This window comes from Mus musculus, chromosome 9 (genome assembly GCF_000001635.26).
Source record: "Mus musculus strain C57BL/6J chromosome 9, GRCm38.p6 C57BL/6J".
NCBI classification, from domain to species: domain Eukaryota; kingdom Metazoa; phylum Chordata; class Mammalia; order Rodentia; family Muridae; genus Mus; species Mus musculus.
Genome location: NC_000075.6, coordinates 7,974,023 through 7,998,946, shown reverse-complemented (window position 1 = coordinate 7,998,946; position 24,924 = coordinate 7,974,023). Strand labels below are relative to the sequence as shown.

Below are 24,924 nucleotides of genomic sequence, written 5' to 3'. Positions count from 1 at the left end.
ACGTGGAGACCTCTGAGAATTAGATGTCTAGTGTAGTCTTGGTAGTTGCTTTGTCAACAGTATGCGGTTTGGAAAATCGATGTGAAGCAGAACTTTTTCTCTTTCAGCTGCTTTCACTGGTGTTAAGTGTAGTTGCCATAAGGAGCTGTTAGGCACCGAATGGATGCATGTTAACATCTTCCTGACTGAGTAGGAGACAACAGCTTTTGGTGCCAAGTAGCTATCTTCGTTTTTAGAATACTTTACTTTTGTTTGAGGTTCTTATAAAGTCCCATGTGATGGAAGGAAGGGACTGCTGTGATGTGTCCATATTCACACGCATGTGCACCCAGAGATGCATAAGCAGTAGCTGTAATAACATTTCAGAAGGAGACTCCTGCCCAGCTGTGGGATGAAGAGCTGGACTACCTTCTGAACTTGAGCTCATTCCAGCCATGAAAACTAAGTGACCCTTCCCTTTATCTTTTCAGGTACTTATTGGAACTAACTTTTAAGTTACAAAGTATGGCCTTTCTTGAGATTTGTACTTGGCAGGAAGAATTCTAACCCCAAATGGTCCAAGCTGGCAAGATGATGTCATTTGAGAGATCTGGGAGAATTGTTGACTAGGGAACAGCTAATTGTTGCCTTGTGACTATAGATGAATGAGTTTGGAAGTCACTTGGCCCATCCTCCAGTTTCACGGCCATCTGTCTAATTGCTGTGATTGGTGTTAAAACCCACCCTAGGTCAGTGAGATCTAAAGACTTGGACTTTATATTGGAAATGATAGGGGTGGATCTATCATTCAGGCACCTTCATTCTGGACAGGAACCTAGACTCTGGACATGATGCTGTGCCTGAAAAGGCTCAGTCTTTGTAGATATTACATCTTGGCCACTGAACTTAATGACTTACTGTTTGAAACTAATTTCATCTTAAGTTTTGATTTTAAAAGAATCAATTCCCTTTATAGCTCAGCACTTCTGCAGGTTTTCCTGTAGGAAATAGTTCTTCAAGTAGTTGGTCAACAACTTCCTATTTCTTTTATAAGCTGCTGAATAACTTCCTGAATTAGCATTCTATAATATCTTTGGTTACAAGGGGTGCTTCTACTTTTCAGTCTATTTTATTGAATCTGGTACCTTGTAACCATTGCCAGTATAAAGAACATATTGTAAACTGTGTACCACGGAGGCGTCGGAATTTGATGTGCCAGATGTGATCCAGTAATTTAATACATTTGTACATATACAATGTTTTAATAATGTTCTAATAGGTTTTTTTGTTTTGTTTTTTTTGTTGTTGTTGTTTTTTTTGTTTTTTTGGTTTTTTTGTTTTGTTTTGTTTTGGTTTGGTTTTTTTTTTGAGACAGGGTTTTTCTCTATAGCCCTGGCTGTCCTGGAACTTAACTTTGTAGATCAGGCTGGCCTCGAACTCAGAAATCCACCTGCCTCTGCCTCCCGAGTGCTGGGATTAAAGGCGTGTGCCACCATGCCCGGCTCTAATAGTTTTAAAAAGATGTGTGTGTGTGTGTGTGTGTGTGTGTGTGAGAGATTTTCTGAATAGAACCAGTTCTAGTGTTTATAGTCTTTGAGATTCAAAGTTCTTAGGGCTGTGTTTTGTTGAAAGTTGTACAGTATTGTAGAGGATGGGAATATATAGTTCTGCTACAGCAAGCATAAGGCCCGAGATTGCTCAAGCTTTCCAGGCCACCTAGGGCAGAATGTGGTGGGAGGTGCAGATAAAGGCAGTGAGATGGTTTGGCGGATAAAATCCATGTTCAGCAAACTAATGATCTGACTTCAATTTCTAGATCCAAGGTAGGAGGAGAAACATCTCCCCAGAGTTGACTGATCTCCACAGGGCCACATTTTTAGTGTCTCTCACTGTCTCTCATCTCTCACCAATACAGAGTAATGGTCAATTTTGGAAAAAAAAGCTAGGAACCAGCTACCGTAGCGTACCCAGTAGAAACAGGGAAACAGGTGGATGTCTGAGTTTGGGGCCAGGCTGCATGAAGAGACCCTGTCTTAAAAAAAAAAAAATTCACTCTGCTCAAAAAAAAATAGGTAAGATAGAAAGGATAAATTAAATGGATTAAGGTTTTGAATGGCTTTTTTAAAAGTATGTACAAGTTATTAACTAGAGTATCTCATTCCATCATTTCAAAGGGTTATTTTCTCAGATTTTTTGCGAGTTGCTCAGCATTTAGCTTAGCTGCGTACCAACACAAACCATCCCTGCCTAATGAGTAGTGTTTTAGTAGTTGACACTTTTTCTTAATTCGTGCGTGCGTGCGTGCGTGTGTATGTGTGTGTGTGTGTGTGTGTGTTAGGGGATGTTTAAGCCAGAGTCAGTGTGTGTGTGTGTGTGTGTGTGTGTGTGTGTTAGGGGATGTTTAAGCCAGAGTCTGTGTGTGTGTGTGTGTGTGTGTGTGTTAGGGGATGTTTAAGCCAGAGTCTAATTATGTGGCTCTGGCTCTCCTAGAATTCACTCTGTAGACCAGGCTGGCTTCAAACTCAGGCCAATACCTCTGCCTTTTCCAGTTACTGAGATTAAAGGTATGGACCACCCACACTAGCAGTAGTTGACACTTTAAAACAATGTAAAACAAAACCTTTCTGAAACCCTGAAATCAGCTCTTTAGTAATGTAAAGGAATATTTTTAATTGCAGTTAGAGAAAGAATGTAAATTAGACCCTTAATGGTTCTGATCTACTCACGTGGTTTTCTGCCTTAAGGCTCTGGGGTAGAGGTTAGCTCTGGTTTTTCTTTGTGTTAGACTCTAAGTTATATGTTTGTTTGAGGTTAAGATCTTGTGAGTGCCCAGGGTAACCTCCTTTACTGTCCAAGCATCCCATGATGACCTTGAACTCCTGTTAATCCTCCCGTCACTGGTTACCAGTGGGTGTCACCATGTCTAGTTGAGTGCATTTTTAGAGTGTTGTTTTGACAGACTCGACTTCTGTAGGCTCTTGTGACTGGAATATGGAGCTGCCTTTGAAGAGAGCATGGGCAGCTGTCAAAGAGGTGGGGCAAGAGAAGATGGGCTTTTTGTAAAGAAAAAAAAATAGTAGTCATTTTTTTTGCATTCATGGCACTGCCCTCACTTCCCTTTCTCCTTCATGAAACGGACAGGCGTGAGTCCGTGCATGTAAATGTATATTCTTGTCATGGTGTATTGTATACGGAGATCAGAGCATTTGTAAATTAGTTCTCTTCCTTTACCACATGGGAACCTAGATGGGTGGACCTTGTGGTAAATTCAAAGTATATTGCTTTTAGTAACCGAGATAACGCTCCTGGGAAGAGGCAGAGGGCTGAGCAAAAGGCATGGCTGAGAACAAGCACTTCTGGGCCTCCTGGTGAGAGTACTTTGAAGATATTTGTTTCCCATAGGTTTTTTTGTTTTGTTTTGTTTTTTGAGATAGGGTTTCTCTGTGTAGCCCTGGCTGTCCTGGAACTCACTTTGTAGACCAGGCTGGCCTTGAACTCAGAAATCCACCCGCCTCTGCCTCCCGAGTGCTGGGATTAAAGGCGTGCGCCACCACGCCCGGCTATAGTTTTATTTATAAGCCAATAGTTTGGGGTTTAATTTGAAGGGAGTTAGAGGTCAATTAACAAAGGGCCTCAGTCCTTTTCTGTCAGATGAAAGGGCAGCAGCCCTCCTTTGGTTTGCGTTCTCTAGAGGTGAACACTTGTGAGCCTTTTAGTTGTTTTTTTTTTTTTTTTCCCCTCTATAAACCTAGGGTTGGTTTGGTGGGGTGTGTGTGTTTGTGCGTGTTCGTGCGTCAGCATCCTCAAGGCAGGCTCTGTTTCTTGCTGACCTGGAGCCCCAGGACTCCTCTAGCCTCCTGCAGAAGCAGCTCCACACCTGACTTTCTGCATTGAGAGTTGGGTGGTAGCCACCTCACTGACAGGACCATTGCTAGCCTGCCCTTATAAATTTCATAAAATGTGCTGTTCGTCTGTTTTGTTTTTCTCACCCCCTTCCTTTGCCCTCTTGGAGTAACTGCTAGATATTTATGTATGTATGTATTGTTTTTTTTTAATATTGTTAGGATTATTTATTTGGGGTTTTCCTATTGCAGATATGTATAATAACTACTGTGAATTTTTTTTTTTTTTTTTTTTTTTTTTTTTTTTGAGACAGGCTGTCCTGGAATTTACTTTGTAGACTAGGCTGGTCTCAAATTCAGAAATACGCCTGCCTCTGCCTCCCGAGTGCTGGGATTAAAGGCGTGCATGGGCCACCTCGCCCGGCTCACTGTGGAACCCCCACCCCCCAATTTTCTTTTTTTTTTTTTTAATATTTTTTATTATTACGTATTTTCCTCAATTACATTTAGAATGCTATCCCAAAAGTCTCCCATACCCCCCCCCTTCCCCCATTTTCTTTAGAACTGTTGCTTTTTCCCCTTCCTTGGACGCTTGCCAAGAGTTCTTTGTGTCCCCAATCTGGATTACTTGAGTTTGTGGCTTTAGAGTCCTAGGGGCTGGCTGTGGGCTGCCACTGCCAGACACTGCTTGCTTAGTTGGACTCTAATTCCCTCCCTTGGTTTGGTCACTCGAGCTCTCTGTTCAGCAATCTGCAGAGAAAAGTGCCGAGACTCACAGCCAGTGACTGAGACGCTTAACTTTTTTAATCAGCAGTTTGGGTTGTAGAATTTTGAGGGCTAGATTCTATTTTTCGCTAGTTTCTAGTTTTACTGATAAGTTAAAGCTACTTTTCCACAGCCCTTAGGAACTCTAGTTTTTGTGGTCTCTCAGGAAGAGCCCAGGTCAGTGTGAGGGAGGCCCCTCATGGTTTTGAAGTGCAGCTCTTGACCTGCAGGCTGGAAAGTGTCTCCTGGTTCCCAGAGTCCTCCTATATTCCTGGGCTTTGTCAGGATCTTTGATTTAATTCGTTTGGTTGTGTTGGTTTCTTTCCTTTTAGTGATTTTTATGTGCATTAGTGTTTTGCCTACATGTGTGTCTGTGTGAACTTGCCAGATACCCTGGAACTGTGAGCTACTCCATAAGTATGGGCCCTGGGAATTGAACCATGGTGCAGGCTGGGAATTGAACCATGGTGCAGGCTGGGAATTGAACCATGGTGCAGGCTGGGAATTGAACCATGGTGCGGCTGCTCTGGAAATGTTCAGTGCTCTTACCTGCCGATCTGTCTCTCCAGTCCTGATCTTTGATTTTCTTATCAATCCCAAAACTTCTTCAACTTTGGCTTTTAATGGTTTAGTTGGTTTTTGTCCCACTTGTGGTGGCTTATACCTTTAATCCCAGCACTTGGGAGGCTGAGGCAGGCGAATTTCTGAGTTTGAGGCCAGCCTGGTCTACAGAGTGAGTTCCAGGACAGCCAGGGCTACACAGAGAAACTCTGTCTCCAAAACAACAACAAAAACAAACAAACAAAAAAGATACTTATTTTTGCTAGGCATGGTAGTATATGGTTGTAATCCCAGCACTTGGGAAGCTGAGGCAGGAGGATTGTTGTTTGAGGCCAGCCCTGACTACAAGTGAACCCTCCAGAAGACACAGACAGACAGGGGTGAGGGCGGGGAAGCGTGCATGCAAGAGTAGGAGAGTGCACTTCTTCTTGATTTTGGGGTCCCATTTCTGAGTTTACTGTGATGCACCTTCACCTCTGGGCTGTCTCATTGCCCTCTTTACAGTTTCCTTTGCCTTCTTGGCTTCACGGTACCAAGACTTTGAGGCTGGCCAAGACTGGGAATTTGGTATTGTCGTTACTCCTGCTTCTAGCCTGTTTCTCTAAATGAAAGTCTATTAGTCTTTTCTCTAGTGGCCTTGAGTGATGTGACTGGTGTGACACTGGGTTGAGTACCAGTGTTCTGCAAGTGATCAGTGGCTTCATCCTTGTTCTTGGTTGTACTCAATGAAAGGACACAGAGCCTCTGGCCCCACTGGGGAACACAAATGGACATCTCAACTTTAGCTTTGACTTGGTAGAGATTTTATTATTATGTTTACTAAGTCACATTTATTTAGTGTCCATGTGTTTAGGTCACATGGCAACCTGTAGGACATGGTTCTTTCCTCTCCTCTCCTCGTCCTGGCTTCAGGGGTGGAACTCAGGTTGTCAGGACTTGGCAGAGCGCCTTGGTTTCCGTTTGGTTTTGTTTTCAGAAAGGACATGCCCCAGAACTGTGAGTGTAGACCAGGCTGTCTTCAAATTCAGAGATTTATCTGCCTGCCTCCCAAATGCTTGTATTAAAGACATGTGTCCTGCTTATTAAGACAGGGTCCCACATAGGTTGGCCTGGCCTAAGATCACTCTGTAGTCCAGTCTAGCCTTGAACTCTGGGCAGTCTTTCTGTGTCAGCCTTCCAAGTGCTAGAAATATAACCCTGCCACTCCATGCTTGTAAGAGCTGTGAGGACACAGAGGTCACAGTTGCCCTCTCTGCCTCTGAATCCCATGACCATGCTTGGTATATAGTTGGTGGTCATTACAAAAAAATGAGTGAAGAATGAATGTATCTCTAAGTGTCTTCTCTTTGTGAACTACTACAAATGCATATGTGTACGTGTGTGTATTCATGTACACACATGAGTACATGAATGCTAGGTAGCTGGATATCAGGGGACCCTCTTTGGGTTCGTTTCTTGTGTTTGTATGAGTTCTTCCATGGAGCAGATGATGGTAGGAAAGGCGCTGCTGTGTGTTTAACTAGTTGTGCACCCTGTGTTCTACTTTCTATGGTGGACATGCTTCCTTTTTTGGGTCCACATATGTGTGCAGAGACCAGAGGAGTCATTCTTGTTCTGAGTGGGCTAGACTGTCTGGCCAGGGAGCCTGAGGGACCCACTCACCTGTCTAAGCTTTGTCACCCTTGGGTACCTACCTTTTCTCCTCTGGGGTCTGGGGATCAAACTCAAAACACCCCTCTCTTATTCTTATTAACCAAATTCTTATTCCCAACCCCCGCCCCGAGTGCTTTTTTTTTTTTTTTGAAAGATTTATTTATTTATTATATGTAAGTACACTGTAGCTGTCTTCAGACACTCCAGAAGAGGGCGTCAGATCTTGTTACAGATGGTTGTGAGCCACCATGTGGTTGCTGGGATTTGAACTCTGGACCTTCGGAAGAGCAGTTGGGTGCTCTTACCCACTGAGCCATCTCACCAGCCCCCCCCCCCCCCCCCGAGTGCTTTTTAATGGTCAACTCAATGAAGTCGCTTATGCTCAGTCTTATGGACCATTGTCACTTTCTCAGACTAGTGTCCTGCCCCACCCATGGCCATAGAGGCATTTTTGGAGAGCGCTTTAGAGGTTCAGGAATCTCAAGTTAAATGTGTCCATGTCACTTGAATCGGTCTCATCTCCATTTTGTTCAGTGGGGGAATGCCATCCAGGGGATGAATGCCACCCAGAATCATGGCTGTTGTCAGAAAATGCTCTGGGGGAGATGACCAGCTGTGAGAATAAAGTATTGACTGGTGTGACTATGGGAGTGTGGGTCAGTGAAACACCGTTGTCTGCACTTCCTTCGAAGGAGACATTCCAGGACATGCTTGGAAAGATGAGCAGCAGTGACAGGCACACCTCCAAGTGCTTCTGTGGGGCTTTGTGGTTGGTTGGTTTTAGGTTTTTGACAGGGTTTCTCTATGTAGTCCTGGCTGTTCTGGAACTTGCTTCAAACTCAGAGATCTGTCCACCTCTGCCTCAGATGATAAGACATGACCTACCGCTTTGTTTGTTTATAAGATGAAAAGAAAATTCCCCACAAAAGAGGTGGGGAGCTGTTGAAATGCATATGTTTCTGTTTTTTTCTACACATGCTTAGACTGATACCAGCTGTGTTTCTGAAATCCTGCAGCTTGGATGGGCTCCAGGTGATGAAACTGGGTGTTGTATGCCACTCATCTGCTGGAGTAGGGCATGGACTGTCCTGTTGGACTAGTTACTAAATCTCTTTCGGGTGGAAAACAAAGCCACTGTGCCTGAGGACAAGCTTGCTCGGGGACGCCTGTGTGTGCTGCACTTTTGAGTTAGTACTGACATACTTCAGTTTACCTGGGAAAGGCATCTAATTGCCAGACATGGTAGAAGAAGAGAGCCAACTCTCACAAGTTGTTCTGTAACTTCCACAGGTGTGTGTCACAGAGAGACACAGCACACACGTTTAATACAGTTTTAAAAGACTATATACCTGGGCTTGGAGGTGGGGTGTGTGGTTCAGGGATAGAGGAATATCCAAGTCCCACTTAGAGCACTATGTATCTGCATATAGGCACATAAGAGCATAGCTCTCAGTAGGGGAACCCGCTTTACTTCAGACCACACAGTTTTTTTACCACAGAAAACCCACTCTCTGGCATTTCTTAGTTTGCTCATTTTGATGTGTTAATAGTTTCTTCCTGCTCATCTCTTGGTTTTTTAAGACCAGGTTGATTTTAGACTGATCTGCACACTACATAGCGCCCAGGCTGACAGCAGTCGTCCCACTGCTGCCTCGAGCTGCGGAGATTTCAGGCTTTCTTCCTGAATCGTTAAATGCTTTTCTTTGCACTCATGTGTGCTCCATTGTCTGCTTGTTTCATAAGCTTGTGGTCTTTATGTCACAGGCAATGTTAAGGGCTTGCTGGATGCCACTCACTAACTTGGAGCCATGGAACCTCTACCGTATGTCAACATGTTTGGTGTTCCTCACTGTGGGCTTACTTAGCTATAAGCTCTCTAAAGGCAAAAGATGCCTCCTAGATTTGCTCATTAGTTTGGGGCTATTGATCAGTGGTCATCCTGGTTGATACCTATGGTCCTGGTGTAATTGTTGTCCTTATTCTCCAAAGTTGTGTGGTTTGATGCTAACACACCTTTCTGAAAGCACTATGGAGCAACTGTGTAGGTTGTCTCATCACTGAGACAGTACCTGTAGGGGAAAGAGGACTCATCCAGTTCACAGTTGGACAGTGGGGAAGGCATGACTGCTTTCCTGGCAGTGGGAGCACGAGGTGCCTGACTTACCTGTCAACTAACCAGTAAGCAGAGAGCCAGAGCCCTCTGACCTTAACTCTCTCCCAGATAATGTCCCAAGCTCAAAGGTGCCACAACCTCCCTAAACTTTAGCTGCTAGCTGGGTAGCAGTGTTCAAATATGTGAACTTGTGGGGGCAGTTCACATCCAAACAACCAAGGTAACTGGAATATTTTACTTCCTGTAATTTTTTTTCCAAAGACAGTTTTTGAACTCCTGATTATCTTCCTGCCTCCGTTTCCCAGGTTCTAGGATTATAGGCAAGGGTTATTACTACAGCTAGCTTCTAAAAATAATTTTGTCATTTCTTATCTTCCTCTCCCATTCTTATTCTGTATCACAGCCTGGCTGTGAACTCCCTACGTAGCATGAGCATGACCTTGAACTCCCGATCTTCCTGCTGATCTTCCTCCTGAGTGCTCTGACCCGGAGCCAGGTGTGTTAACAAGTATTCTACTAACTGACTATACCCCAACCCAATTGTTTCAGTTTTGAGGCAGAGCTTCGTTGTATTGCCCAGGCTGTTTTGAAACCCAAGATCCTCCCATCTCCGTGTTCCCTGTTCCCAGGGCCAGTTTATTTCTTAAATGGCAGTTGAATAGAGGGTGATCTTGCCCTGTTAATCTTGGAAATTCCTTTTTATCCGTTAGGCCAGTTGTTCACTATAAGCCAGCACAAGTCCAATCACAGAAACGAGGTTGTTTTTCTTTCACTTTAAAATTTTATCTGTACCAGTGTTTAGCCTGTATGCATATGTATGGATAGCATGTATCCTTGGCGTCCACACAAATCATAAGAGGGCTTCAGATTCCCTGAAACTGGTGGTGGTAAGCCACTGTGTGGGTACTGGGAACAGAACTCCAGTTCTCTGTAAGAACAATAAATGCTCTTAACCTGAACCATCTTTCAAGTCGTCCCCCCCGTTTGTTTTGAGATGGTATGACCTTGCTAAGTAGACAAAACTGGTCTTGAATTGGGAGCATTGGAGCAGCCTCTTCCTACTCTGTAGTATTGGGGTTGCAGGTGTGTACCACCACACCTGCTTTATGTGTTTTTTTTTTTTTTTTTTTTTGGTTTTTCGAGACAGGGTTTCTCTGTGTAGCCCTGGCTGTCCTGGAACTCACTTTGTAGACCAGGCTGGCCTCGAACTCAGAAATCCGCCTGCCTCTGCCTCCTGAGTGCTGGGATTAAAGGTGTGCGCCACCACGCCCGGCTGTTTATTTTTAAAATAGTCTTGTTATATGGTTCCAGGCTGACCTTGAGCTGTCAGTCTTTCCTCTCCTGTCCCCTCAACCTCTGAAGGTCCATCTGGAATTAATTACAGACCTGTGTCACCATGCTGTGGAGTCACCATGCCAGGGTTCTTATTTACTTCTTTGATCGCTTTTATGAGACTTACAAATATCAGCATAGCTCTTTGCATCACTGCATGAATTCAGTGAATCTTTTCCACCCAAGATTTTACCTGGGGACTCCTGAGGGTCTGTCAGTCAACCCAACTCTATCCTTAGCAGTATTTTCATTCTGAGCCGTGATTTAAGTTTCCCAAGCTGGCCTTGACCTTAGTCTCAGTCTCCCACATGACTGGGATTATCGACTCGGACCACCAGGCCTGGCTGGCTAAGTTCAGATATTTCTATAGCAGTATGGATCTGTTGTTTGACTAGACTACAGGCTTAACTGTTGTACTATGAAGAAACATGAGGTTGTTAAGTAATAGTGTTGCACAGTGTTCATGTGCCTAGGCAGGATCTACAAGGATGTGCATAGGAATCAAGTGTCTGGACTCACTCAGAATGCAATTGCAGTGGGACATACAGCATATGTATCTTTATTTGTACTTATTTACTAACATTCTGTATCCAAACCTATCAGGACCCTCCTGTCTCTGCCTTCCACCTCATCAGTGCTTGGGTTATAGGTATGCACCACCACACACACTTTTTAATGTAAGTTCTGAGGAACCAGACTCATGTCCTATTTCCTACAAGGCAAACTTCACTAACTTAGCTATCTTTGAGCTTAGATTTCCTTTTATGAATTTGATGAGTGAGAGGATCCTAGTTGTTCTTACTGGGGAGTGGTGTGGTGTTTGCCTTTAATTCCAGGACTCGGGAGGCAGAGGCAGGCAGATCTCTCTGAGTTAGAGGCCAGCTTCGTCGACAGAGTGAGCTCCAATACAGTTAGGGTTACACAGAGAAACCCTCTTGAAAAACAAACAAAACCAACTAACCAACCAAAGATTTCCCTGAAAGTGTCATCTGCAATGCTCACCCCTCTGAGTGATGGGGGGTGGTCTGCTTCCATCCTCAGTACACACTGGCGTCTGGTGCTCTGTCCTGCCTTGTCTCCATGGTTACAGAGTTAGGAACTTGCTGGTGGTGAAGATCCCACTTACTCATCCTGCACTGTACTGTTGTGATGTGTGGCCGTCAGGTTTGAGAATTAACCCGTCAAACTCTGCTAAGGACTTCCTGAAGGCATGAGGTTGCCACACACCTTTTTGAAAGTTGGTATCTCTGAGCCTTCCAGTATGTGGAAATCGTATGAACATCATCATTCTTGCTTTCTAGTTTTGATGCCAAAAGTACATTAAAGATTTGGAGTCAACCAGCGTGGTTGGAACTTAGTTCTGGTGTTTATTGTTCCCAGCTTCAGGCTCCAGAGGCTTAGCATTGACAGAATCAAGTTAATCTCGATTGATTTATTAATCTATTATTATAAGTCCCATCCTACAAAGTTGTGGAGTGTTCGTTTTTTCAGTTGATGACCCTGTAGTGTTATTTGTTGGCAGTAAAGGAGTTGAGCTTGTTAGTTTAGCAGGTTCACCCACATGTATACGGGCAGAGAACTTGGGCCCTGATATGTCTGTGACCTTTCATTTGGAATTCTTCCAATCTTACTATATGCTTGAAATTTCCATAATTAAATTTTGAGGCAGAGGTATTTATGAAAAGTAGTGTTTGAAAGGATTTTTGCTTTTGTTGTCTCTTTCCCTGTGTGAATACACAGTAAAAACAAGTTCAGTCGACAATGAGACTGTAGAATTCCTAGCATACACATGTATTCTTTTCCCCCACATAGTCAAAATTTCTTTTAAAGGCTTGAAAATATTCAGAGTAATCAAATTTCTTAATACATAGCACAGTTTTGAAGTCTAGACAATTATATAATCCTAAATAATACATTATATTTCAACATTTTACTTTAAGGAGTAGGTATATAACTAGGTTCTACTTTGTGTGTGTGTATATTACACCACTTTCATATATATATATATATATATATATATATTACAATAATTTCTATTATTATTATTGTTTTTTGAAACAGGTTTTCTCTGTATAGTGCTGGATATTCTAGAACTTTCTATAAACCAGGGTGGCCTCAAACTCAGACACCCACCTGCCTCTGTCTCCTGAGTGTCAAGACTAGAGGCCTGCGTCACCACACCCACACCTTCTGCACACCTCTCCATCTACCCTCTGGCCAGGCGATGCCTTCTGAACAGCAAATCCATTACCATAACGTGAACAGTGATGTGAACTGTCTAATCAGCACAAGCCATCTATATTGTAGTTTCCTAACTATCTACAATTTTTTGTTTTGCTTTGTTTTGCTTTGTTTTTCGAGACAGGGTTTCTTTGTATAGCCTTGGCTGGAACTCACTCTGTAGGCCAGGCTGGCCTCGAACTCAGAAATCCCCCTGTCTCTGCCTCCCAAGTGCTGGGATTAAAGGTGTGCGCCACCACTGCCCGACAGGACAGCTATCTACAATTTTAACTTTCTGCTGATATAAACAAAAAATCTCAAGCAGCCAAAAGATATAGTTAGAAGAAAATGCAAGGCCATTTAACTAAAGCTTTTGTTTCTTAAGCTGTAAGTAGTGTAAGTAGTGTTGGGTCATAGTTAATGAGGTGCACATTCAGGCTATACCAGCTTAGATTTTCTCTAGAACATAGGACTACCCTAAAAACAAATCTGCCAGAGATTGTAGTACATGCTGAATATCACCCAGCACTTGGTGACAGAGGCAGGTAGATCTTTTATGAGTTTAAGGCCTGGTCTACAAAGCGAGTTTCAGGCTAGCCAGGGCTATACAAGAGAGACCCTGCATGGGGGACAGATATGGAGATATATTAATTAATTAATTGACTAAGTATAAGTAGCCAAATATTCGTACTCATAGTTGATTATTGAGTAGTTTCCCTAAGGGGAAAACAAGCATTTTATGTTTTTTTAAGAAACTGATATGGTATAGATGAATGGTGGCTGTTTGTTCATTTTAATTCATAGAAAGCCTATAAATGAACTTTATTGTGTTTTTCCTAAAGTTGCTGGTATTATTTAATACATTTACAGTTACTAAGATACTTAAGTTGGGTGATCACTTTTTATATCTGCAGATCTGTGTATGTGCTGTGTATACTATGCCTGATTTGGCAGATCAGCCTTAGATATTTGCCCGTGTGCATATTAATGTTCTTGCAAGTGTTACTACACAGTACTGTTATATAAAAAGATGTTTTACCTGTGAGTCTGTTTGATGGAAAGCGTGGGCAGCCTCTGTCCATCTAGACTGCTGCTTTTCAGCAGTTAAAGTCTATATATATTGTTTTGGGTTTGTCTTAGAAGAGCTTTTTATAGAGTAGGGCAGAACTTTCCGTATCTCCCACGGGTCTCATTTTATCTTGTTAAGTGATTATAAGTACTTGCTAAATTAATTAAGCCAAGACACCTACTATGTCCTTCAAAATAACTGCTGGTTCAAAGGCTCCCTAGTAATTCAGATGTGTACATTCATTTGTCAAGGAGCGGTGGAATGAATGGAAAATTCTCAAAATTCAGTAAGTCCTTGTTATCTGTCTACTTTTTTCTGTCATCAAACAGGGTCAAGCTAGAGGTAGACATAGTTTTAGAAGCCTCAGCAGATAGGCAGCCCTTCACTCCCATCTCCTTCCCCTGTCCTAGGCTTCTACTACTCCTGCTAGATAAACATTTTCTGTATCATTTTATACAGATACATGATTGTGCATGAGAGTACCACGAAATCGTTAAGGAGCCATATAAATGTCCTCTTAGTTTTTTAAAGGAGAAGTTTTACTTTGTCTGAAAAGCAGTGATATTTTAAACATTTTTAGCTTCACATATAAAAATTTTACAAGCCTTTCTCAGTTTGTATATAGAATTAGCTCAAGTTTCATCATGGTCTTAATGTGGAATGTCTTTTCTGTTATTGTGTTAGTAAAGGAATCAATTTTAAATAGAGAAAAAAGTTCTAAGGAAAGAAACTTGCATTCTGATACTTGTGTCTCTGAAAATACTTTGAACAGTCTCCTAGTGCCTTACTTGATTTTATTCTGGTGCCTCTTCAAGTACGGATTATACTTGTACTTTCAGGAATACAGCCTAGCATTCTGGATGGCAGTTTGTGCATTGCAGCATTATTTATCTATTTTTGTAAAGGGTTGCTAATCGCCTGGTGCCTCCCTGTCTGAGTTGTGTGCTTGTCTGTCTACGTGAAATCACTTGATAGGCTCTCTCATCTCCAACAATGTTGCCTGTATTTTTAGTTCACCACCCTGGCTGAAAGTGAAATAATTTAATAGAAACATTTAGAGATCAGCAGCTTACTTTGAATAAGGCTGATATTAAGCGGACCTTTTTTAGAATAGGTCTGTGTTTAAAAACCTGTGACAGTATAGTTATGAAATATAATTCATTTATCCTACCTTTGGCTAGGACATATACACAGCCTCTCTTTAACTGTTTCTAAGCATGGGCTTTTGTTTAAAAGAAAGATTAGTGTGTCCATGGTTTTTTTTTTTTTTTTTTTTTTTTTTTTCTTTTTTTGTTGGCAGGATTTTACTCTGTATCCCAGGCTGGTTTCAAACCCACAGTGATTCTCCTGCCTCAGTCTCCTGAAAGCTGTGGCTTCAGGCATGAAACAGCACACCCTATTTACCCAGTCTATCCCTGTATTTAGATTTGAAGTCCTACAGGCTCTTGACATTGAGGAGGCTTCCTAAAGCCCCTTGAGCTGTTCTGCACAGGAATTGGGAACTGGAGCTCACATCTGAAATCTGAGACGGTGACCTCTAGTGCAGTGTTACTTCTGAGCCAACCCCTGCTGTTTCCTAAGAATAGCCTTTCTCCAGCAGTGGGTCAGCACCCCAGATACACTTGTTGCTCGCTCTTGCTGGGTTCTGAATGGATATGAGGGGGTGAGAGGAGGTAGAGAGGCTCAGAAAGGTTCCCTGACACATTGAAAATGCACTAATGTTTGTGACCTACCTCTCCCTCTCCCTCTCCCCAACGTGAGTTCTGAAAGTAGAAAGAGGCTTCTGTTGGTAGGTGAAACTGAGAAGAAAAGAAATACCTAATAAATGTGTCATTTCAGTCTCATAATAAGAAACTTAAGCCTTATAAACAATGAACTGATAGGGAAATTGAGCCTAAAAGGAGTAGTGCTTGAGGCACATAACTTTAGGATGTCTACAAGGCATTTTTAATACATAATGCTTTGATTCTTTGAGAATTTCATTCAATGGATTTTGAGTATATTCGTCCTCACCTCCTCCCAGACTAAGACGTTTGTAAGTTCTTGGGGACAGGGTCTTGCTATGTAGTCTAAGCTAGCCTGGAAGTTACTGTGCATGTGGGTCAGACGATCTTGAACTCTTGGCACACCCTGCAACCCCAGCACATGAGAGGTGAAGGCTGAGTTGTGCATCCTCTGACCTGGCATGCCATCACATTGGCCATGAGTATTTGTTCGTATAGCATTTCTTCAGCTCTAATATGTATAGCTTTGATATTTTACCTCTGAAGTTTAGGGTTTTCTTAATGCTGGGCATGAAGGGCCTGTTTCAAAGTCAGGAGGACACAAAATAGAGAAGCCTACCTGATAATATCTCTAGTGAGCTGAGAGGACTTTTATCTCTCTGCTCTCTGGCTAACAGAACCACAGAAAGCTGGCCAATGTTGGCAGGATTTTGAGACAGCAATCTGGAACCCAGGTACCTTCCTGGAGTCATAGCATATACTAATGTGTAATTTGTATTTCATTAGCATTAGCTCTTGATTTTTGCTGAATTTCTTGTTTAGTCTCATCGCAGCGATTCAGAGATGGAACAGGACACTCTGCCAGGCCTGGTCAGGGTTGCATCCAGATCCCAGCACTTGATACTATAAAGAAATCACAAAGTAACTTCCTGTACAAGGTTGATAAGTTAGTTGGTCTTTCAGTGTCGCTAAGTGATTAAATTTCACTTGCTGTAATCAATATAGACTCTACAGGAAGTGACCTGACATCTTCTCTACACAAGGGAGTTGGCATTGACCCTGATGGACGTGGAGAGAGCATGGCTAAGGGATTAAGGACTTCATGATTCATCTCTCGACCGTGCATCTTTGCTTCCCAAAATGGACTTCCAAGCAAGCAGATTGTTCTGCTGTTAGCTTTAGAATTTTAGTGAGAGCATTTTTTCTTTTTCCTATTTATTATATTTTGTAGATACCATTTTTAAATTTTTCTATGCTCTTATGATACCAGTGAATTGTCTTTAAAATGCCCATGCGTCTGTCTGTTGGTTCTTTATGGAACTTAACACTGAAGAGCTCTCACTCCAGACTTCACTCTTGCCAAGCTTGGTGCTTCCTGCCTGTAATCTTGGCATGCCGGATGCTGAGATACTGCCATGAGAGTATGAGATCAGCTTGGGCTACGTAGTGAGTTTCTCTTTTCTTTTCTTTTAATTTATTTATTTTATTTATAGAAGTACCCTGTAGCTGTCTTGAGGCACACCAGAAGAGGGTATCAGATCCATTACAGAAGGTTGAACTACCGTGTGGGTGATGGGAATTGAACTCAGGACATCTGGAAGAGGACTCAGTGCTCTTAACCACTGAGCCATCTTTCCAGCCCAGAAAGTAGCCGCCGCGCCCCCCCCCCCCCCAGGAGTTTCTTTTCTTACAAAGATTTATTTATTTTACTTTATGTATATGAGTACACTGTAGCTGTACAGTGTGCTGGTTGTTCATATGGTTGTTGAGAATTGAACTTTTAGGACCTCTGCTCACTCTGGTTGGTCCCGTTTGCTCCAGTCCAAAGATTTATTTATTATTATACATAGTACACTGTAGCTGTCTTCAGATGCACCAGAGGAAAGAGTCAGATCTCATTACAGATCTGATTACAGATCTCATTACAACCACTATGTGGTTGCTGGGATTTGAACTCAGGACCTCTGGAAGAACAGTCAGTGCTCTTACTCACTGAGCCATCTCGCCAGCCCTCACAGGGAGTTTCAAGACAGCTGGTGCACAGGGTGAACATTTCTCAAACTCCCTATCATCTTATATATGTATTTATAAATATTTAATATTTAGTATAAACCATTTGTCTCATTAACTTCATGGTTATCCTTAACTGTTTAGAGTAGTGATTTACTCTGACTTAGAATTTTTTATGGCTTCTTGTTAGTTTGCTTGCTTGCTTGCTTACTTGCTTGGTGTTTGTTTGTTTGAGACAGGGTTTCTCAGTACAGTCCTGGTATTCCTGGAATCACTGTAGACCAAGTTCTGCCCTCCAACTCAGAGATCCACCTGCTGTGGCCTCGGCCTCCTTAGTGCTGGCGTTAAAGGCTGTGCCATGGAATTTTAAGTTCTACATGGTGAGCGGTATGCTGGCCTTATAAAAAAGTGTTGGCTCTGGGTTGACTTAACAGATTAAACTTGCTCTACCTGCAAGCAGTCTCTGGTTTGCTTATGAACAGCCACCAATATAGGCTTTTGGGGAGCCAAGCAGAGTACTGACTGGAAAGCTGAGGTGAGGGCATCTGTTACAGCTGTTTCTACAGGAGACAAAAGTCTGCAGATACGTCTCAAGTCAAAGTCAAGGGCAAGACGCCCAGTGGCAGATAAAGGATCCTATGAGTGTTTAAAATTTGGGGTTAGCCATATAACATTAGAATCATGTTGAGATGTGATGTAGGTTTTGTTTTTACTGTAATTTAGTTTTTGAAACAGGGACTAACTTATCCCAGGCTAACTTCTAGGGTGTGTTGTGGAGTCTATATCTTGCCAGGAGTGTTGTGAACTCCTGATCCTCTATGCTCCAAGTGTATGTGCCCCTACCCCACAGTAGACTGGAGGGGTTTTTCCTTGATTGGCTCTGTTTTCAACTTTTTTTGGGTGTTCACATGAATGTTCTGGGAGGTCAGAAGACAGTCTGCTTTGGGGAATGGGTTATCCCTTCCATTGTGGCTTTTTTGACCAGCCCTTTTCCCTCTTGCTTTCCCTTCTTTCTTTTTTGTCTTCTTTTAATAGCCTCCCAATTAAACCAGGCTAGCCTTTAACTTGATAGACTCCTTAGCCTCCCAAATGTTGGTTTTTGCATGACATCTCTTCTGAGAATGTTTTTTTAAATAGTGTCTTATGTTCTCTGAACATCACACTATTGTCTAAGGTCCTTATTTTCTACCTATTGTATAGTCTTATTGTACAAGTAACTGATGTTTACTGTGGGGGTGGGGAGTGGAAAACACTGCGAGGTGAAAAGAATAAATAATTCCTTATCGCATGGCTCATGGATATCACTTGGCTGTGTATTTTCAGGCTGTTTGAATTATAGACTTTGGATATTACCCAGTAGTTCTTCAGTAAAAGGTCACTGTTCCTCTCCCACTAGCAGCTCATGAGTAGAGTACATCCAAATGTGACCTTGTTTTTAGTCTCACCCTGGAGTGTAGGTATTGTTTCCCTCAATGTGTATGTTATGTTGTGGTTTGTAACTTAGTTTTCATACTTGCTTATGTTTGTTTGTGTGTGTGCCCACATGTACACTGAGGCAGAGAGATTCTTCACTTTCAAGGCTAGCCTGGCTTAAATCTGAGACTATGCCCCGAGAGTTAAAAAGCTGGTCTAGTTAAAGCTTGTGTGCTTATGTGCCCCGATGTAGAGAACAACTTTAGGAGTCAGTTCTCTCCTACCAAGTGGGTCAGTTGACTCAAACTTGAGTTGTTAAACTTGGCAGGAGTGCCGTTGCCCTAAGAACTGTCTCACTAGCCAGTATTCCTTTTACCTGGCTGCCTACCAATGTTTGTGTATACCATATTTTGCTGTTGGTTTGCTAGTGGACGTTTGAGTTGTCTCCCCATGAGCTACTGTGAATAACACTGCTTTAACATGAGCGCACAAGAGCCTGAGTCTTTCCGGTGGGTCTAGAAATAGATTGCTGAATCATGTGCTGATTTTGTGTTCAGTTTTATCTTGAGGAGCTTTGAAACCTTCTACTTAGCAGTGTTTTTCATTTCAGCAGTGCACAAAGCTAGCGCTTGCTTCAGATCTTGGAAGACATGTAGTTTCTTCATGGCAGGCATTGCAAAGGGTGTTAGAACTCTCGCAGGTAGGTCTCTTTCCTTTTCTTGTGTTGGGGATGAAGCCCAGGGAATCACATGTTATAAGCTGTTGCTCCGCTACTGACCTATACCACTATTCTGTTTTGAGCTCTTATCTTCCTCTGCGTGACAGACACATGAGGAGTTGAGAACGATGCAGACTTTTTAGGAAGTTCCCAGTAGCATCTTTACCCCTCTCCCACTCTCCTACTCGAAGTGCTTTTCCTTCCTTTAAAAGTGTCTGATGTCAGCGGTGCGGTTTGGGCTCATTACTGAGTAACAAGCCTGGAATCACATTGTTTCTTTTTAAGAAAGTGAATGATAGACTCTCATCCAAGCCAAGAATGTAGGGCTGTTATGTAGAATATTAGTGAACTTTCAACACTAAATTTTAAATACTGATTAATGTCTTCCTTTTGTCTGATGTAAGTTTACACACTTAGTAAATTAGAAAGGGAAAAGTCACTTTGTAGTTGCCTAGAATCAGGATATTTGTTCAGGTAAAATACTAGGACCCTACCCAGTTTACAACACAACTGCAACACAATCCTACCACAATTGACATTATTTATACCTTTCTTCTCTGAGCCTTCAAGTCAGTGACTAAGAAATCGCACTACATTCTGAAACATACTAACACTGCTTTGCAGGAGACAAAGATGATCTATGAGGTAACTGAATGCTAGGACTTAACAACAGATTTTCAATCTCTATAAGCAAGCCATTAGTTTTCTTTTTTAATCCTACATCAAGTTCTTGCTGTCCTTGCAGAGGACCAGAATTGAATTCCTACACCCAATCTTCTATAACCCCAGCTCCAAGGGATCTGATGCCCTCTGCTGGCCTCTAACACCATCAGCACATGCCCCATGCAGTCACACAGAGACATACTACACAAATTACAAAACTATAAAAATAAATAACCTGAAGTCACTAGTTAGGTAGAGAAAACAAACAAAACGTACATATAGTATGTAACTCCTCATCTCTTGTTCCCGTTCCCATGTTTCAGCTTTACCCCTCCCCCACACTCCTAAGCAAGCGCTAGCTTTGTGCATTGCTGAAATGAAAAACACTCTAAGTAGAAGGTTTCAAAGCTCCTCAAGATAAAACTGAACACAAAATCAGCACATGATCCAGCAATCATCAAATGTGATCATGACAACGCATGTGAGCATTGTCCCAGTGATCAGCCTTTCAACCAGGAAATACTTTTTTTGTTTGTTTTTGTTTGTTTTTCAAGATAGGGTTTCTCTATGTAATAGTCCTAGCTGTCCTGGAACTCACTTTGTAAACCAAGCTAGCCTTGAACTCACAGAGATCTGATCTGCCCCTGCCCCTGGAGTGCTAGGATTAAAGTCATTCACTTCCACACCCCGAAAAAAAATACTATTTTAATATTATTTTGTTAGGCTCAGTGGGAGCTGGTTTATTAGCCAAAGTTCATATGAATTGCCACTTTCCTACTTAGTGTCTCTTCTACCATTTGGGGAATGCTTAAAACCTAATAGACTCATCTGTCTTAGCAGTTTGGGTGGCTAAAATCTTGTATTGTTAGCAGTTAAAATGTCAGTGTAGCCGTAATATACAGTGGATGTAATCCCAGGTCTTTAGTAAGATGACTTCCCTTAAAGTATGTTTGGGAGCCGGCATGCCCAAAGGCCTTTATTTGCAGTAGATGTGAGCTAGTTCCCTGGGCTGGTCTGCTGTGGGCGGCCACCAAGAGCTGGTCAGAGCTAGTTCCTAGTTCCCTGGGCTGGTCTGCTGTGGGCGGCCACCAAGAGCTGGTCAGAGCTTGGATGGGCTGCCTAAACTTGTCTTCCTGGCCCTGCTCTAGGGCCTCAGGGTGGATTCCTGTCACAGCAAAGGAGGGTGAGGGAGGCCTGGGTCTGAATTGAACGTCCTTGCTTCTGACCTTCAGTCTCCCCTCCCGGACTGACAGACATAAAATCAAAAGTTAATGTTGCCTTTCATCTCTAAAACAAAGCTACTTTTTTCTGGCATGCTGTAGTTGCATTTAAATACCATTTACTCGGGCCTATCAGTTTATTTAACTCCAATACATCTGTGAAGCAGAGAGGTCCTAATCTGGCTTTTTTGTTGTTAAAACAGCATGTCTAGAAGTAGATTTAAGAGAATATTTAAAATTGTTAGGGGTCAACCTCTTTTCTTTCTTTTTGCTTCCTTCCTTTGGTTTTTGAAACAGGTCTGACTTTGGAGCCCAGGCTGGCCTGGAACACTAAGTAGCCCAGGCTGGTTTTCAGTTCATCACAGTCTTCCAGCCTCAGCCTCCTGCGTGCTGGAGCTTCACAGGATGCCACATCTAACTCTGTGTGTGTGTGTGTGTGTGTGTCTGTGTGTGTGCGCACGCGCGAGTGCATGCATGCATGCGTGCGTGTGTGTACTTGGGTGGATCCTGGAGTCTCAAGGAGTGCTGAGTGGCAGACCTGCTCTTAACAACCAAGCCATGCTCACCAACCCTGGTAAATCTGCAAGTTATTGGGAGACTCCACTTGGATAGACTTCCTGAGATTTTAGACTTCTTGGGGCTGGCACAATGACAGTTAGGGAAGGTCTTTGGAGACTTTATTTGGAGACTCATGAATCTTGAATTCTGGCTTTTGTTCTCAGCTCATGCTATGCTGACTCTGTCATTTTCTGTATAATAAAAGGGGGAAAAATCAAATTGTGAGCTTGGGAGAAGTGGTGTCGATTGATATATCATTATGAAAAACGTGTTGATTTGGAGGGGAACCATGTGACTGAAGATTAGGGTTTCTGCCCACACATTTTTGAGCACTTTACCGACAACCCAGGACTTTGAACTCCAGTCTTAGATTTTGATTTCTGACAATACTGAAAAACTTACCATAGAAGAAAAGTGTATAAATTGTCTCATCTTTATCAGAGAATTATGCTATGTGTCTCTCTGAGCCCTTGAGAGTTCTAAACAGTACGTGGTGAGTTCATAAAAGGATTGGCTATGGTCTCAGAACTGGAGCTGTAGGAGCACTAGGCTGGACTGTATATCCTTGCTCTAGAATCAGTAAAGCGCATAGGTTTCCCTGGACAAGAGTGTCCTCTAGCACGTGACTGTAACTAACATTCCACTCTTTCACAGTGTGTAGGTTTGATAAGGTACAGGGAACCTCCCTAGCACTACCACTAGGTAGACGCTCAACACACAAGCAGTCTTCACAGCCAGTTTCAAAAACAGACTTGCACGTTTTCTAAAGTCAGGGTCTCCCTCCCTATATATCCTTCACCAGATTCCTCGCCGGCCTGGAACTCACATCTTTCCGGGTCCTGGGATTAATGGTGTGCGCTAACACATCAACCCTAAGTCAACTTTGTAGTCAAGTCAGTCACTTGACTTCTCATTAGACAATTCACTAGTCTTATATTTAAGTGCAGATTTTCACACTTTTCTATTAAAAACTTGTGTGTACATGCACGTGCATGCATGTGTATGTGTGCGCGAGTGCCTGCTCATGTTATCTGCTTCTCTGCCCATTTTAGTCTTCCATTTCACCCACAGCCGGCCCCATTGTGAGATTCAGGGTAATGGTGTAATCTATAAACTTGATGAATACAAACATTTAAAACACATATTACATGTTTAATTTAACCTGGAAGTCACTTTCAAGACTTGCTATTAAAGAGGAAAGGAGTTGCACTGTGTTTGGGGTAGCCTGCTCTGGCAGCCTGCATCTCTGTGAACTAAGCTATCTCTTTATCGGGCTATGGTAGGGTGCTTTTCAACAGTTAAAACTACTTATATTTCCCAATAAAGATAAAATGATGTACACATAGGATGCCAGAACTATGTACATATCTGTGTAGTGCATCACTATGTAGATCAAGCTGGTGTCAAACTCGAGCTCTTCTTGCCTCTGCCTCCCAAGTACTGATATTAAATACTCCCACTATGCCCAGCCTTTGAGGGTCCACCTTTACATGTGTGGGATTGAACTTGGGTTGTCAGGCCTGTGTATGTTTAGCCCCCTGAGCCAGCTTACTGACTCCAAAATCAAGATTTTGAAAAGCACTAAGAGTTACTGGGCACATCTTTTGATTGGTACTTGCTTATTCTTTGCCTTGATTTGCAAATTGACCATGTTATGTTGTAAGCAAGAACTCTTTGTCCAGGCTGGAGAGATGCTCTTCTAGAGATGCTCTTCCAGAGGTCCTGAGTTCAAATCCCAGCAACCACATGGTGGCTTAAAACTATCTGTAATGAGATCTGATGCCCTCTTCTGGTGTGTCTGAAGATAGCTACAGTGTACTTATAGATAATAAATAAACAATTCTTTTTTTAGGAAAAAAAAAAAAAAAGAAGAACTCTCTGTTCAGAGGTTTCCTACAGTTACTATTTTGGGATTCTTTCTGAGGAGACAGTGTATCTGTGTTTGCTTGTTTTGTTTCCTAGCTCATAGTTAATTCTAAGCTTGATGTTGGTTGAATTAATTGACTAGAAACTTTCTTTTAGGTTTGTTTATTATGTATATCGTACTCTGCCTACATGTAGGTCTGCATGCCAGAGGAGGCCACCAGATCTCATTATAGATGGTGCTAAGCCGTCATGTGGTTGCTGGGGATTGATCTCAGGACCTTTGGTAGAACAGCCAGTGCTCCTAACCTCTGAGCCATCTCTCTCTAGCCTCTAGAAACATTTTTACTGAATCTTTGTGTTATCACTTTATCCCCTACCAGGTGACAGCCATCTGAAACCTCTAGACCTTTCTATCTCTCTTACACCTACATTATTCTTTTTCCTTTAATAAAAGATTTGTTTTTAAATTTGTGTGTGAGTATATGTATGTGCCCACAGAGGCCAGAAAAACAACAGAATTCTGAAGATCTGTAGTTACAGTCGTTTCTGACCCAGACTGCTTGATAGATGGGTACTGGGAAACTGGTACTTACTAGGTGAACTAGGCTGGCCTTGAACTCACAGAGATCCTCCTGTCTCAGCCTCCTGGGTCCTGGAATTAAAAGTGTGCACCACTATGCCAGGCTCACAGCCTTTTATAGGAGCCACAGGTCCAGTGGCTTTTAAATATGAAGTTGATTCTCAAAACTCTGGGAAGTAAATAAAACAGTCTCCACTACCCCTTTGTGAAGATTAAGCAGGTTGCCCAAACATACCCACGTAATCCAGATTACAGTCTTTGTTAGGGCTCTTTGGGGTTTTGAATTTTGTGTGTGTGCACTATACTTGTGAATGTGTGTTCACATGTGCACTCTTGCATGTATGGAGGAGGCCAGAGTTGACATTGGATGTCTTCCTCCATTGCTTCCTGTCTCGAGACAGGTTCTCACTAAGTCCTGATCTTGTCTTGACTGGACTGGCTGGCCACTGAGCTCTAGGGAGTCCGTCTGTTTCCCTCCCTCAAGTATGGAGGTCAGATCTTTATGCTAGTATGGCATCTCCCCTGTCCCCTGTAGCTTGGGTTTTAACATAGAGACTTCTAAAAGGACACACACTTGTTCAGTGGTAAAGCACTCAGACATCATACCAACAAATAGAAATTACCGGTAATTCAGTGAC

The 24,924-nt window shown here is 42.5% G+C and overlaps 1 protein-coding gene across 8 annotated transcripts in view; it reads left to right on the top strand.

Moving 5' to 3' along the window:
• Positions 1-24,924, top strand: part of Yap1 (yes-associated protein 1) — a 72,640-nt gene that overhangs the window by 5,692 nt on the left and 42,024 nt on the right. The gene's annotated exons all lie outside the window — the stretch shown is intronic.